This window comes from Manis javanica, chromosome 13 (assembly GCF_040802235.1).
Source record: "Manis javanica isolate MJ-LG chromosome 13, MJ_LKY, whole genome shotgun sequence".
NCBI lineage: Eukaryota > Metazoa > Chordata > Mammalia > Pholidota > Manidae > Manis > Manis javanica.
The window spans coordinates 16722868-16737631 of record NC_133168.1 but is presented as its reverse complement, the minus strand read 5'-3'; the positions used below and the strand labels follow the sequence as shown (position 1 = coordinate 16737631).

Here is a 14764-nt window from a genome sequence, read left to right as displayed (position 1 = left end):
TACTTCCTAAAGAATCTAGCCTCTTGAACTTCCTGAGTGTTAAAATGCAATCTTGTCTTTAAGATGGAATTCTTCTTGCCTTTTACGATGCCGTCTACAGCTGGGTCTGCAGCTAAGTTAGTTGCTCAGTTTGCAAAATCACCTTGTCAGATCTGAAGAAGGAAAGACAGCACAGAGGCCTGGGCCTTTTAGCATGCTAAAGTGAATCTTACACATGGTTACAAATAATTAGCATAATAAAACATATGCTACTCTCCTTTATCTGGGGGACATTAACTGATCTCACTGAAGAATGATTCTAGAGCTCAGTATTTTAACATAGAGTTTTAGTAGGGGGATTTCCTTGCATGTAGTTACATTGCACTGACTGCAAATATCCTGCCCTGCCCCCTCCGGAGGCCCTCACCCTACTCTGACTACATCTATGGTCCCTGTCTCATTCACACGGTACAGTGGTGCACACATAGAGGTCACCGGAATTCATACAGATATTTTTATCTGAGGAACACCAATATCAATAATGTGTAGCATTTTTTTCTCTTGTAATCTGAAAGATTGCCCACTACATCGTTACACTGAGTACAGTCAAAAGCAAACCAAATGCTGATTTCATTTTGGCTGGAAATTATTTGTGCTTTTAGTCTGGACAGTCCTTCACAGCCTGTACTGAGGAGACCTAATTTAACCTCTATTCCCTGACCTGATCAGAATTTTTGTACTTTGAGTCAAGTGTAAAGTGAGAAATTTGTCTGATTTATAATTGTCAGAAATCCCAAGACTCTCTATGTAAACATGAATAGATGCATGAAAACACAATTTACTTAGGAAATAAAAACCCCAGGAGCCCAGACCAAAGACCTGGACATTACCTATGTCTCGGTCCATGACTATTTTCAACTTAAGAGTTGCTAGACTCTAAATTCTGTTTGTGAGCTGGGAGCTAAAAAGAAAATCCTCAAAAATAGGCTTATTTCAGTTGAGTCTGTATGTCAGCATCTGTACTGGGAAGCCTGTGATTGGATATTTAGAGCTGAATCAGCACCCTTGTTTCTGGTCAGTTACCAGAAGTAAAGACATCAAAGGAAACAGATAAACTGTGCAACAAACCAAAGCTGCATGTTTTTTTCATTTTGTAGTTACTCTAGGTCCTTCCACAGCTTTTCTAAATGAAACTGTCCCTCTGGCACCCCTGCTAGGAAGGGCCACCCTAGGTAGACTAGCTGTTCATTCTTGTTACCTTCCCATTTGTACCTGTGTAGCATTACTTCTGGAGGACAGATTCTCAGATGGGGAAACCCTCAAAGGGACTGAACCTTTATAGTTCTGACGGGCACCACCGAATTGTCCTCTGGAAAGCTTGTACCCTTGTGCACTTCTACTGCCAGTGAAAGTCAAACCAGCCTCTTCATCATGAGGTACTGTGGGGTCGTTTGTGGGGAGCCAGACAAGCCTGAAGTTTTGCCTGCAGTTTTCTAGTCAAGACATTGATTCTTGGAATGGTTATAAGCTGTTTCAGTCAGTGTAAAGGGAGCCCACAATTTACAAATATTCTTAGAAAAGGACATTTTCATAAATACTTTAAAAATGAAAACATAATTGTATTAAAAATTTTTAAGATAATGCATAATCATGCTTTTAAAAGATTTTCATTTTTGCAAATTACCATCTATATACATATGTGCTTTCCCAGTTATAATTAGTACTTTCATATTTTGCTTTTTTCACAGAACTGTCTCATAAGCTGTTTTCTATTTCTAAATATCTTTCATAATGGTCATTTAAAAGCTGCATAATACTATATTTTGTTACTGTAGCATAATTTCCTAATTCAGTCCTTAATATTGAATATTTAATATACAAGCAAATACTTAAACTGCATGTTATTAACTAATAAGATTTATTGGTTTGTCCTGGTTGCTTATAAGAGGAATACAATTGATCATAAAAATATCTAGAAAACAATAAAATAGGAAGATACACACAACTCATTAACCTCTGTTAATGAGCTCTGAGCCTCATATTTCCTTCTTGTCTTTTTCCTAATATTTCATTTTTATACTTTACAGTTTGTAACTATGGTATTTGTGTAAAGCATATTCATTGTTTCATGCATCTAAGCCCTTTCAAAATATTATTTTTCCTTCCTTTTAAAAAAAAAGTGAAAGGGTTTTTTCCCTTACTGTTAAAGTAATTTGAAATTGTTACAGAAAATTGGAAAATTATTGCAAACATCCATAATCCCATCATTCAGAGGCAAACAACCATTAATATCTTCCTTTATTACCTTACTTATTTTTTCTTTAAAGAAATATTTGAGATAGTATACTATCAGTGGTTCTTAATTTGAGGATGGTCAGGGACCCTTTTAAAAATAATACACTGATTAAATGATGTTACATAATAGAGGCGTTTGGAAGAATATTAACTCTGCACAGCCAGGCGCTGTGCCTGATATTGGGAATACTGTCATTGAAGTCAAGTTCCCTGTCTTTAAGGTGTGTAGGTGGGCGCACATGTTTGGAGCCCTGAGGTCACACTATGATAGGAAATGCACAGAGCTTCATGGGAGCCCAGAGCTGGGGCAGGAGTGAGGACAGACTTCCCAGAAGTACCACTTGAGCTACATTTTAAAGAACCAGTAGGAGCCTGCATAACTATTCTGTTGTTGAACATTAGGGTGTTTTCAGTTTCCTCTGTTTTTGCGTTATTTCTTAAGGACAGATTTCTAGTAATGCATAACTGAGACAAGAATGTTTACCTTAAACATCATTTTTAGGGCAGTGTTATTCTACCAGATGGAGGTTTCTTGGGTTATGGAGTCATCTTATATTGCATAGAAATCTCCCTGATGTTCTGTTTCCGATGACTTGTTGTTAAAAATAATGCTGTAGTATACATCTTTGTGCATAAAACTTTTCCCATAATTAGAATTATTTCCTTAGTGACGGAGTAGAAGTAGAATTACAATATTAAAAAGGTCAAATTATTTTTCAGAAATGCTGATGTTTATTCCCATTAATATTTATATATTCCCATTAATAATCAAGTAAAATTTCTTAACAAATCAATGTGATTTAATCTTTTATATCCTTTGGGGTGTGTTAAAATAATTTACTATTTCCCTGTTTTGAAGACAGTGCCTGTTAGGAAGCAAAGAGTGGTTTGTGTCTTTTGGGTTAACAGAACCCCATTCGAAAAAACCTGCTAAAAGAACTTTGTACTGTCATAGACATGCCACACAGTGTCTGTGCTGGTTTCATGCTGGTTTCTAACCAGCAGATGTATGTATGCACTGGCCTCTGTTTATACTCTTCTGAGGTCTTTATCTGTCTGAAATGTAATTACCCCAAAAGGTCAGCCTTCCAAGCGGGCTGTTCCTCTTCTACCCCAAGCTTCTTTCAGAATGGCTCCTGTACTCTCCACTCTGTAGACTCTAAATCCCACTTGCCTAGGCAGAATGTCTGCTGTAATAGAGTTACAAAAAGAGCCACAATCATGGGGACACACGGGGAGTTCGGGTGTCTGACGCAGCCAGGTCAGGAGTGATGGCGTAGCATCTTGTCTCAGCAAGAGAAGAATTTGCTAGCAAGCATTGTATTGTTTCCTTCATTTAAAAAGTGAGTGTGAGTACATTTTATTGACTCAGCCAGAGAGCAAGCATCCAGGGGCAAGGACTACACCTTAATAAGTTATGTATTCTGCACTTGGTAAGTCTGTACAATGTCTGTGCTGGTTTCTAACCAGCAATGTATGCATTGGTAAGGTATTCTAGCCTGCCTTATGTAATTGATGAATTGATGTGAAAGAATAATGTAATTTTTAAAAATGTCCCACTCACTAATTACATGTAAAACCTTTACTTTTGAAATCAGAATAAAAAGGAAAGTTGTATATACTTAAAACATTAATAAACATGCCCGATGTGGAAGGTGTGAGTCTCCTATAGTCCTGCTAAGATAAGCAACCATGGCCTGCAGTTTAAGAAATGTTTCTCTAGATTTTTTTCCTAGCATTTTAAAAATAAAACGATGCTTAAACTCACTACAATAAATGAAATACAAAGTAGACAAAAAATGAGATCATTTTCCATATCAAGTTCTCAAAGATTAAAAAAGCCATAAAAAGACTGATACATTTATGTTGGTGGATGGGTAGGGAGATGGGTGCTTCCCTATGATGCTGGTAAAATCTATTTGGAGGGCAATTTGTCAGTAATCACCAAAAGTTTGTATACACATACATTTCTTCTGCTGCCTAGAAAAACAGGCATGTTGATAGCTGCTTTATAATAACGTCCTTAGATGTCGTGGTGGTGGTGGTGGTGGTGTCCTGTGCTGCGGGAGAATGCTTGATTAAGTCATGTCCCAGATGGCTTTGTACCCAGAACACGGCCAGGGGCAGTGTGGGTCAAAACAATTCTCCTGATTCTTTCAAAACATCTGCAGAAAGATAAGCTTCCCAGGGGAGGAAAGATTTTTAACATTGCCTTTCATCAGGTGGAAACAGCCGGGGGGGTCCACTCAGGCTTTGTGAATATAAGTGCTGTAGTGACCCAAATTGTATCAGCAGCTTTTTGAGAAATGGAGGGAGAAAGGAAAAAAATTTAAGGGAATGGGATCCAGGGAGCCAAGCTCGCCATTTTCCAACCACAATCAATGGGTCATGGATCTCCATTTTGTAGGTTCAGAAACTACTAGTGCTTGGACTGCTCTGGGGCATGTAACAGTGCCCTCATTCCAGTATAAATCAGTCTTTCCACTGATAATCACCTTTTAAATCCATATTTTTACTTCATAGTCATCTTGCTTGCAGCGCTGAAAGTCCTGAGAAGCTGTGCTCCAGGTGGCGGTCTCGTATCAGATCTAGGGAGACAGGGGGCCCAGCTGGCCTCCAGGCAGAACCAAAAGGAGCCTCTGCAAGCAGCCCCCGCCTGCAGGGCAACCCCCACCAGGGCCCTGCTGGAAGCTCCTGCCCACCGACTCACTGGCAACAGAGTGTTTCATTGTTAGAGAATTCTCTGTTTATGCAGACGCTATCACCCTCCAACTGCCAACCCTTTGTTCTGCTGTCTGTTGCCCCCGGAATAAATCTACTCTTTGTACCCTTCATGTATTGAGGGTGGCCATTCCCCACCCTGCTCCTGCCTGAACTGTTTCTTTCTCATGGGACAGGATTCCTAGAATTTTTGCCCCCCTGGTTACCCACTCTTCTCTTGTAGAAGAGTATGCAGACCATTGATCCTCCTCCATCCCTTTCTTGTTCATAATACTACTGTCTTTCTGATAGTGAATCCTAAAATTCAGTTTGTTCCTTTGTCTGTTTGGGGCCCCTACATCCCACCATTGTCTTGCCTTGACTCGTAAACAAACTAAATTCTCAGTGCAGTTGCTTTTTGAGCTGAAGTGAAAGACGGAACACCTATTTTTCTGAAGTCTTTTTTTCCTTTTGACTCATTTTTTCAACCCAGAGGGCTTTTGGAATTCTGATTCTTTCGGTCTTATGGAAAGCATTCATGTTTCCCAGCATGGTGTCTTCGGATTATTTCTAAAGCTTGCCTGCCGGTTGATGTATTTACCTACGCTCAGGGCTTGAAGAGGGTGACAAATACCTCCTGAGGAGTTTGCCAAGTGCCTGCTGGCAGCCAGCGGCTTCAGGCTCTGTGGAGAAGGGAGAAGGAGAGGACCAGGGTGTGGCCACCCCTGGAGGAGCTTCGGTTTGACGATTGACATGTAAATGGTCGAGGGGCCCAAGATTGATCCCCAGCAGACCTTCCGGCCATCCTGCCAACCACACAAAGCCCCGACCCCGGAGGGCTGCAGGCTTTGCCTTTGGGAGGCTCCCCGGGTGTCCTGGCTGCAGAGGTAAGTCCCCTTACCAGCGACTTGTAAGCCTGTTCCATTTTGGGCCGTGACTGGACTGGAAAGGCCTCTAGCCACATGCAGTGGGACGGGACTTTCTGGAATGCACTTTTTCCTGGGTGGAGACATGGATCCTATAAAGGTTTTGAAATGAAAAGTAGCTACTAAGTGATTATTAATTTAATTTGATGTAGGCAAAGAAGCAAAATCCCATTGTCCACATATATGTGCATATACAAGATTTGAATTTTACCTGACATTTCTATAGGATAATTTAATTTTTGTCATTATGTTTCTGGAAACCTGCCTGTCCCTCCCTCCTGTTTCTCTCCCCCTTTTCCCCTCTCCTTCTAACCATCCTTCCCTTCCCTTTTCCCTCCTTTTCTTTGTACTGATGGTATATTAAGTCACTGTGTACTTTACAAGTTACAGACATGAAGAAAAATTATACACCTTTGGAAGTATCGTGTAAACAAACCACTACTGAAGAGTGGATATGCTGAAATTTTGTTTTTGTTTTTCCCTCTGAAACTTCAGTGGGAGAGTTTATTTAGTGTTGGTAACCTAAATTTAATCTGGCAACTGTTTAATCTGTGGCACTCTTATCAAATGGTGGAAGGTATGTGTCATCTTTGGGAGCTGCTTTTGTTACAAGTTTTTTAAGAAGAAGCACTCACAAGAATTATTTGATACATATGTGTAGATGTCAGATTCAGAATGAATAGTAGGTTGAGTGAGAATAAAATCTTGATTTTAAAAAATCTTAAAGTAAAAGGTTTTATTTGGTAAAATAAATATCCCACACAGGACTCACTTCCTGATTATTTGCAGAGATGGTGCTTTTAGGAAATTATTTCCTTAATGAAATGAAAATATTTCCAGATCTCTCTCTGTCCTCTCTCTCTCTCTTATAGATACCTTCTTCACACTATGACTTCAGTACACAGCATCCTAAAGCTTTGAATATTAATTGGTAGTTGCTAGTTTAGTTTTTTTGTTTTTAAAAGATAAATACAGTAATAAAATTATGCTTTCATATCAGAATACCCATAGTGAAAGTGAAAGAAAAGCTCATGCCATCCCTCTTTCATCCAAAAGCCATACATTCTATCATTAAGTGTGAAATTTATTTTTAATTTTTTAGTATCTCATGCTTTTGTTGAGCATAATCAGGGAAATTTGATACAGTGAAAAGAACACAAAACTAAGTGTCATGAGACATGTGATCTGATTAGCTACCCAGGTGACTTGGAATAAGTGACTAACTGGACTTCAGTGAAGGACTAGATCAGTGGTTCCAGACTAAGGGTGGCATGGTCCCTCTAGGAGCACTTAGAAATGTTGAGAAGGAACATGTTAAATTGTCACAGTGTACAGGGGCACTAATGGCTGTGGACCCCAGAAATCTTGAAATGCCACTTAGCTCAGTGAAGAATTGTCTCACTCCAAATGCCAGTGGCACCCGACTGGAAACCGCTGGACCAGAGGATCACCAAGGTTCTTCCAGCTCTGTTTCTCTCGAGGTCATAAGAAGAACATTGAAAGCATCTAAAATGATGCTGAACCTTTACACTTAGTGTCTGTGTCTCACATTCAGCATTAAACACTGTGGCTGGGAGTGAAGTCAGACCTGGGGGTGCTGCGTCAGGACACTCCTGCCACGGCAACTCGGATTCAGAGCTTCCTTGCTGGGGAATTACCTGCCCTGAGCACAGAAAAAAGTACTGATCCTCGTCAACAGCAGGTACACAGCTGATCTGGGTGTTTTGGTTGGCTGTGGAAGTCCCTTCATGTCCTCCTTCCCTCAAAGGGAAGAAGTGGGTTTATTGTGGCTGCTGGCCTGGCCTCCAGGCCTTCGCCTTTTCCAACGTAGAGGAAGGGCAGCTGTGTCATTGTGATTCTTGGCCTGCTGGGCCGTCCGGTCTGTCGGAAAGGCGTTGTTGTTGGGGCAGGAGCCACCCTGCAAAACTGCTGCCTGTTCTCACAGGCCAGCCCAGAGACCTTGATGAGGCCGAATGGGATTTGGGCTAGAACAGGAATTCCTCAGGAGTCTGAATTCTTAAACATTTTGATGTGATTAAATTACCTTTTATTTGACAGTAACGTGCTATTAAATCAAAGGGCTACATCAAAGCATCTCTCAGGGTTGTCTTTTTATAGAAAGCAGTAGAGAGGTGAGTTACTAATTCTCACCAGAACTTTACTGTGATGTACATATATGCACCTCTCAATAACTAAAGCATAAGATTACCTGGAACATATTTTTTAAAACTGCTGTATTGTTTTTAACTTTAAAAATAATTTATTTAATTAAAGAAAATTCAAATAAGTAAGAAAAAAAACACTAATGACTACATTTTGATATATATCCTGCCAGTCTTAAAATTTTACAAAAATGCCATTACAGTGTATGATGTTTTATGACCTGCTTTGTTCATGCCATACTATCCCATGAACACATTTCTGTAACGAAAATACTATGTAATTTTACGCGACTGCTGGTGATGCACTGAGAGGACAGGACCAAAGGGCAGAGTCTAGAATTAGACTCAGGGTTCATATCTCAGCTCTACCTCTTATTAGCTCAGTAAAGTACTTACTTGTTGTGCCTCAGTTTACTCTTATGTAAATTGGGGAGACCAACATACCCAGTACACTGGTGTGCTTTGAGAATTAGGTGATCCATGTTGAGGGCTCACCATGGAGTTGCATGAAGTCAGCACTCAGCATCTGTGAGATACCATCTTGTCAGCATAGCCTCATTCTACAACTATACCATCCCTGCTAACCAGCCCCCTGGTATTAGACACTCTTGCAACTAAATCTTTTCTGACACCCAGAGTTACTACTTTCGGATCAGTTTGTGAAACTGGAATTTCTGGGTCAAAGAGCAAACACCAGTTTGGGGCTTTGGTTACATAACTGCTGAGTTGCCTTCCAGGAAGCTCGGCTCAGTATTGCCTTCTACCAACTCTTCTCTGCTGAATTAAAAAGTTCAGCTTCTCTTCCTTCTAACACTGCACATGCTCTAAGACTGCCCCCGTTCCAGTAACTGGGAATATGAGCTCATTTAATACTGGTCAAGGGCAAGCATAGTTAAGGAAATGAATTAGCCGAACGACAAATTCAACGAGAACAGGTCGTGTGTGAGAGGACGTGACTGTGGAAGCTGCTGTGCAGTCCTACACCCTCTTCCCCCAGCCCAATTTACCTCCTAGACAGACTGGAAGGAAAAAAGTTATCTGTGGCAACGCCTTAGGAAATGTACATGAAATTACCTATATCATTTGGAAAACATTGTCAGTCTCTTTGTTCTGTGGTATGTAAAAATTACTTCCTTCATTCTATGGACTTTCACGTTCACCATGAAGAAGTTGTCGCAAGCTGGTGTATACAAAGGTGGAATCCTTAGTGTACTCTGCTACTTGACTTGAGAGCGAGGCTGTGATCCTGGGTCCTTGTTTACCGCGTCTGTGGTACCAGTTCCTTGGTGGTGCCTCCGTTCTCCCACCCATCTTCTCCATTTTGGTGATTGGCATCCCTCTGAAAGGCACACCACAGCCCAACTGGCCTTCGGGTGTGTCCAGGGCAGTGTTGCTAGATGAAGTCTACCTCTCTTCTGTTCTCAGCAACCCACTCAACCTGCATTTGGTTATGAACCCAAATGCAAACACGAACATTTAAACCACACAACCTAACGCAATTATGAGGGAGATGTCCAAATGATTCCGAGTATGTGCAGTTTAGTTCAGACTCTCCTGAAGAACACAAAATGCAAACATTCTCACCGAGAATTCTCAGATCCCTCAAAATACATCTTAGAATCCCAGAGCTATGCTTGGGAAAAGCTGACTTGGTTTGCAGACACTGTCTGAGACGATTTTCAGTTATTGGCATTCTAAAAAGAAATATAGGTTATATTTTTATGATTTCTTTGGATTGACCATTTGATTCATTTTTGCTCAAGAACGGTGGCTTTCAGACTTTGGACTGTGACTGTGTGAGAAACCCATTTTATATAATAACCCAGTATATGCACATACAAATATAAACATACGTACAAGTGAAACAGTACATGAAGTACACTTTGAATTTTCTATTCTGTTTCATTCTTTAAAATGTTGCTTATGACCAACTAATTTATTTTCATGACCGGCCATTTGGAAGTTGTGTTCCAGAGGTGGTTTGTTGTTGAGTGTAAGCTGACTGGGGGCTTTGCTGGAGGCTTGCAGCCCTTTCAGGGTGGAAGCACGTTGCTGGGTCCCCTGCAGGGTCTGGAGGGGTCTCAGTGCCAGGGGGCTGGGCAGCAAGTGGCAGCAGAGCCTCTTGTGTTGAACAACTGTGCTTGTGAGAACTTTCATCCTTCCCTGGACTGGCGGCTGCAGCTGATGGCTCTGCCTGAGAGGGAAGGCTTAAACAAAGACAGTAATTCAGTTTGAGTGCCCCTGAGTCATGTCTTTGTCTCTCCTCTCCACGGAAGAGAAGGAAGTTGTTCATTATTAAGGATGCCAGCTGCCCGTGGATTGATCTGTAGGTAGCCGGGGCTGGCTCACTTTCAAGTAGGCAGAAAGCTGGTTCCCCAGTTGGTGTGTTTGAAGAGGTCCAGAAAATAGTTTCTTTAAAATATCTACCTATTGCCTTGGGCCTAAAATTTTACCATTAAAAGTTCATTCTTTTAAATCATATATGCTTTTTGTTCTCACAGAATTCCAGATCATTATGAAAATATCCTTAAGAAAAGGATATTTATGACTGTATCAGGTAACTTTGAATAGGGATTTGGACAGTCTCTGAGAGCAAGGGGTGGGGGTGCAGGAGGGGGACATGGGGGGCCTCTCTGTGAACAGGAACACAAGAGGAAGCAGGCTTGTGGAAGTTTGGGGTCTAACAGTAATTTGAAAACTTACTTTGGAATAATGGAGCTCTTGAAATATTTCTGAGAATTTTATGAAGATCTGGTGGTTTGCGGTGAACTTTAGGGCTTGGAGATGAGGGAAATGATGCCCACCAAAGGCGACGGGAACTATTAGGGCTGCTGGCTACTCAGGGATTATGTGGCCCGTGTTGTGCAGTGGTTTGCGTTTTTGTTTAACAAATGAATTCCCTTTAGACAACATGCCTAAAGTATGCTGCCCAAAGTTGACATTGTATTTTGTTCAGTGCCTTCCAAAAAACGTAGACATTTTCTCTTAATCTTAGCTCTCTGGCTGGCCAGATCACCACAATTACATTGTATGCCAGCTTGTTTTTCCAGTTAGTTATAGAATTTAGAGCTGAAGGAGGCCTGAGCGATGACCAGGTTAGTGTTTTTCAAGCTGTGGTTATCAATCCATTACTGGGTTATTAGATCAGCTTTATGGGTGTTACTGACAGACTGTGGCAGACTGGGTGAGAGCCCTGTAAACATTTGTCTTCCCCACCAAGCATCGTGTCTGCCACAGACATGTGATATATCCTAAAGGTAGTAATGCACACAACACGGTTCGTGTGATACAGGTATATTCATGATTTCATTTCACAGATATCAGCTGTCAATTAAACGCTGGTTGTTCATAGGTGCTGTAGTGAGGGGCTGGGGTACAAAGGTGAAACGTGCCCTCGAGATGCTCAGACCATAGGGGGCAGACAGGCACAGAGATGACTGCGACACACTGTGATGGCTGCAGTGATGAGGATATGTAATTGCTGCCTCCTTACCTTGGGGGGCTTGTCCCACGAGGCCCCACTTTGGGAAAGCAGTGGACTGACTGATTCTTCTGGACCAAGCACAGCCCAGGACAAGCTGCAAAGATTGTCTGTGAGAGGACAGGAAACTGTCCTCTGAGGTTCAGAAAATGAGACCAGGGAGGGCTTCTGGTGAGGGGTGATAGCTTGGCCTGTGAGGAGGGTTGAATGCTGCCCCCCCCAACAATATATGCCCAGGTCCTAACCCCTGGAGCCTGTGAATGTTCCCTGTTTTGGAAAAAGGGTTTTTGCAGATGTGATTGAGTAAAGATTTTGAGATGAGGCACTGTTCCTGGAGTATCTGAATGAGCCCTAAAACCAAGCCAAGCACCCTTTAAGAGGAAGGCAAGGAGAGATTTGGCACAGACAGCAGGGGAGGAGACCGTGTGACCAGGGAGGCGGAGCTTAGAGGGATGCGGCCACAAGTCAAGAAATGCCACAGCCACCTTAGAAGCTGGCAGAGGCAAGGAAGGGATTCTCCCCAGCAGCCTTCAGGGGGAGCGCAGGCCTGCCAGCACCTTGGGTTCGGAGTTCTGGCCTCCACAGCTGTGAGAGCATAAATTTCTACTGTGATAAACCACCACCTATGCAGTAATTTATTATTGCAGCCCTAGGAAACACATACAGCCTGGATTTCCATAGGCAGGAACTACAGAAGGGGGGAGGCGTTTCTGCAGAGAGGATGGGACAGGGAGCAAAGCCCTGGTGGGCAGAAAGTGAGCCATTTGTCCAGAGCGTGGATTCTGTGCAAGGGAGCACAGGAGGTGGGCCTGGAGAGCTCGTGTCTGACTCCATGCCTTTGTCGTGGTTGGAGTCATTCCCTGTTTCTAAAGGATCATTTGATAGTTCGTTGTACTGCCTCTTAGGTAATGGCTCTTACCGCCCTGTGACCAGGCAGAAAAAAGCAGATGAGGTTTGTCTGCTGCTCCGGCGGCTCAGCTCTTGTGTGGCCCTGTGGAGAGCATAGACCGTTCCTGATCCCTGCCCCCTGAAAGAGCCCTTGCACGCTCCCCTGGAGGGTTGCTCTAGTCGCTTGCTGCGTCTTCAACTTGTATTTCCCACTTCATTTTCCTGAAAACATCTATTTTCATGGCATTTTGTTTATTTGAAAGTAGGTTAATGTATGATCATTCCTGTGATACTTTGTGTATATAGTGAACAGCTTTAAACCAGGTGAAGAAAACTATTTCTCAATGGAAACCAGTCTGTGCTGCTTTCAGAGGCTCAGGAGCTCAGATTCTAGAACGGAGCCTCCGCACCTCCTGCTCTTTCTCCTAGAAGGCTGGACTGTCTGATACCTTTTAATTTTCTTGAATGAAATGGAATTTAGGAGTGAGTACACTTGGGGATCAAATTAAATTTTATCTCCTCAGGCTGAGCGTAGCAGCTAAAGGTCTTGTGTCTCCTTAGCAATCTTTCTGACCTGCACAAAATCTTTTTACATCTTTACTTTCTCTATGCCCCAGATTTCAGATACTGCACTTGTGTTTTATAGTTTTTAATTACTAGTTTTTATTACATAAATAATTCAAGTTTGTTGTAAAAATGTCAGATGGTTGGTTTGAACATACTGTTCCTTAACACTTCCGCTGGTTGCAGAACCCATTTCTCACTTCGCTATAGTCTGAATGTTTGTGCCCCCCCAGAATTCATATGTTGAAACTTAATGGCCGAAGTGATGGTCTTTGGCTGTGGGGGGTTTGGGAGGTGATTAGGTCCCCAGGGTGGAGCCCCCATGGAAGGGATTAGTGCCTTCATAAAAGTGGTCCCAGAGAGCTCCCTTTTCCCTGCCGTGTGAGGACATAGTGAAAAGGTGCTGTGTATCAAACCTAGTGCACATCCTTACCAGACACCACATTGGCCGGCACCTGGATCCTGGACCTCTGAGCTTCTAGAACTGTGAGAAACAAATTTTTATTGTTTATAAACCACCCAGCCTGTAGTATTTTGTTACAGCAACCTGAATGGGTTAAGATATACTTCTACCCCTATATTAGTTTCTTACGACTGTTGTAACAATTTACCACAAACTGGGTGCTGTAAAACAACAGAAATTTATTCTTTCATGGTTCTGGAAGCCAGAAGTCCAAAACAGAGGTGCTGGCAGAGTTCCCTCCCTCAAGAGGCTCCAGGGGAGATTCTGTCCCATGACTTCCAGCTTCTGGTGTTTGCAGGTATTTCTCGGCTTGAGGCCACATCTTTCCAGTCTTCGCCTCTGTCTTCACATCACTGTTTCCTCTTTTGTGTGTCTCTGTCCCCAAACGCTCTGTTATAAGGGTACACGTGAGTGCATTTAGGACCCCATAAGGTTAGTATCCACTCTTTGCCATAAAGGTAGTACTCATGGGTTCCAGGCATTTGGATGTTAATAAAACTTTTTGGGGACCACCGTTCAACCTACTAACCATTGTTAAAGAAAAAATTGCTCTGACACTTGTTAAAATGGTAAGGAAGACTTTATTCGGGATTATTGGGATAGGTGTCAAGACTGTTGCAGCTGGGGAGAGAAACTGGGTTCAACTCTGAATACAGCAAGAACAAGTGGGCATTTATAGCCAAGGAGCAGGTTGGAGGGGTGGATGGCAAATTATTAAGAGGACACATCAAGGGTAGGGGGAATTCTTGCTAACAGGATTCTTGCTGAAGGCAGACCAGGGTGGTCAGGTATCACCTAAAGGATGGATGGGAGGGGATGAGGAATTTGAAGGGGCTGTAAGTGTGATCAGATATGAAAGGGAGGAGGAGTAAAGTTTGGTCACGGAGACTCGTCGCAATCCTCCAAGCAGGGCTTCTCTGACTCAGAAAGGCCCCCCAAGCCAACCCGAGCTTAGGCTGGTGAGGGAACTTTTAGAGCTGCATGCGGCAGCTGCCTCATTGGACAGTGGATCTATGCAGCATCCTCCCATCTCCTGCCATCAGTCTGTCGTGCCTCTCCAGACAGACAGCCTGCCCTAGCAGAGGGGACATGCTGCCTTCGTGAGGACGGCCAGTTCACAAGCCACCTGCTCCCCAGCCGCCCGGACTATGAAGCAGTACCTGCTTCTGGCTGAATGTTACTGTTTGGATTCAACCAACCTACAGGAAAAATAAAACACACACCCATGGGGGTTGGCCTTAGGAAACTCACTGCAACATCAGAGAGTTTTAGGTAAATCTCTGTGTGGGGAGAGGAAATTGCTGAT

At 42.7% G+C, this 14764-nt stretch overlaps 1 protein-coding gene across 4 annotated transcripts in view; it reads left to right on the top strand.

The window, feature by feature from the left end:
- Positions 1 to 14764, top strand: part of ANKRD6 (ankyrin repeat domain 6) — a 169338-nt gene that overhangs the window by 35047 nt on the left and 119527 nt on the right. Inside the window, exon 1 of one of the 4 annotated variants that reach the window (XM_017662780.3) lies at positions 5386 to 5861. The exons of the other annotated variants lie outside the window; for them this stretch is intronic. The gene's annotated coding sequence lies outside the window, so the exon portion shown is untranslated. Of the gene's footprint in view, positions 1 to 5385; positions 5862 to 14764 lie in introns of those variants that run through there. 4 annotated transcript variants of the gene reach the window in all.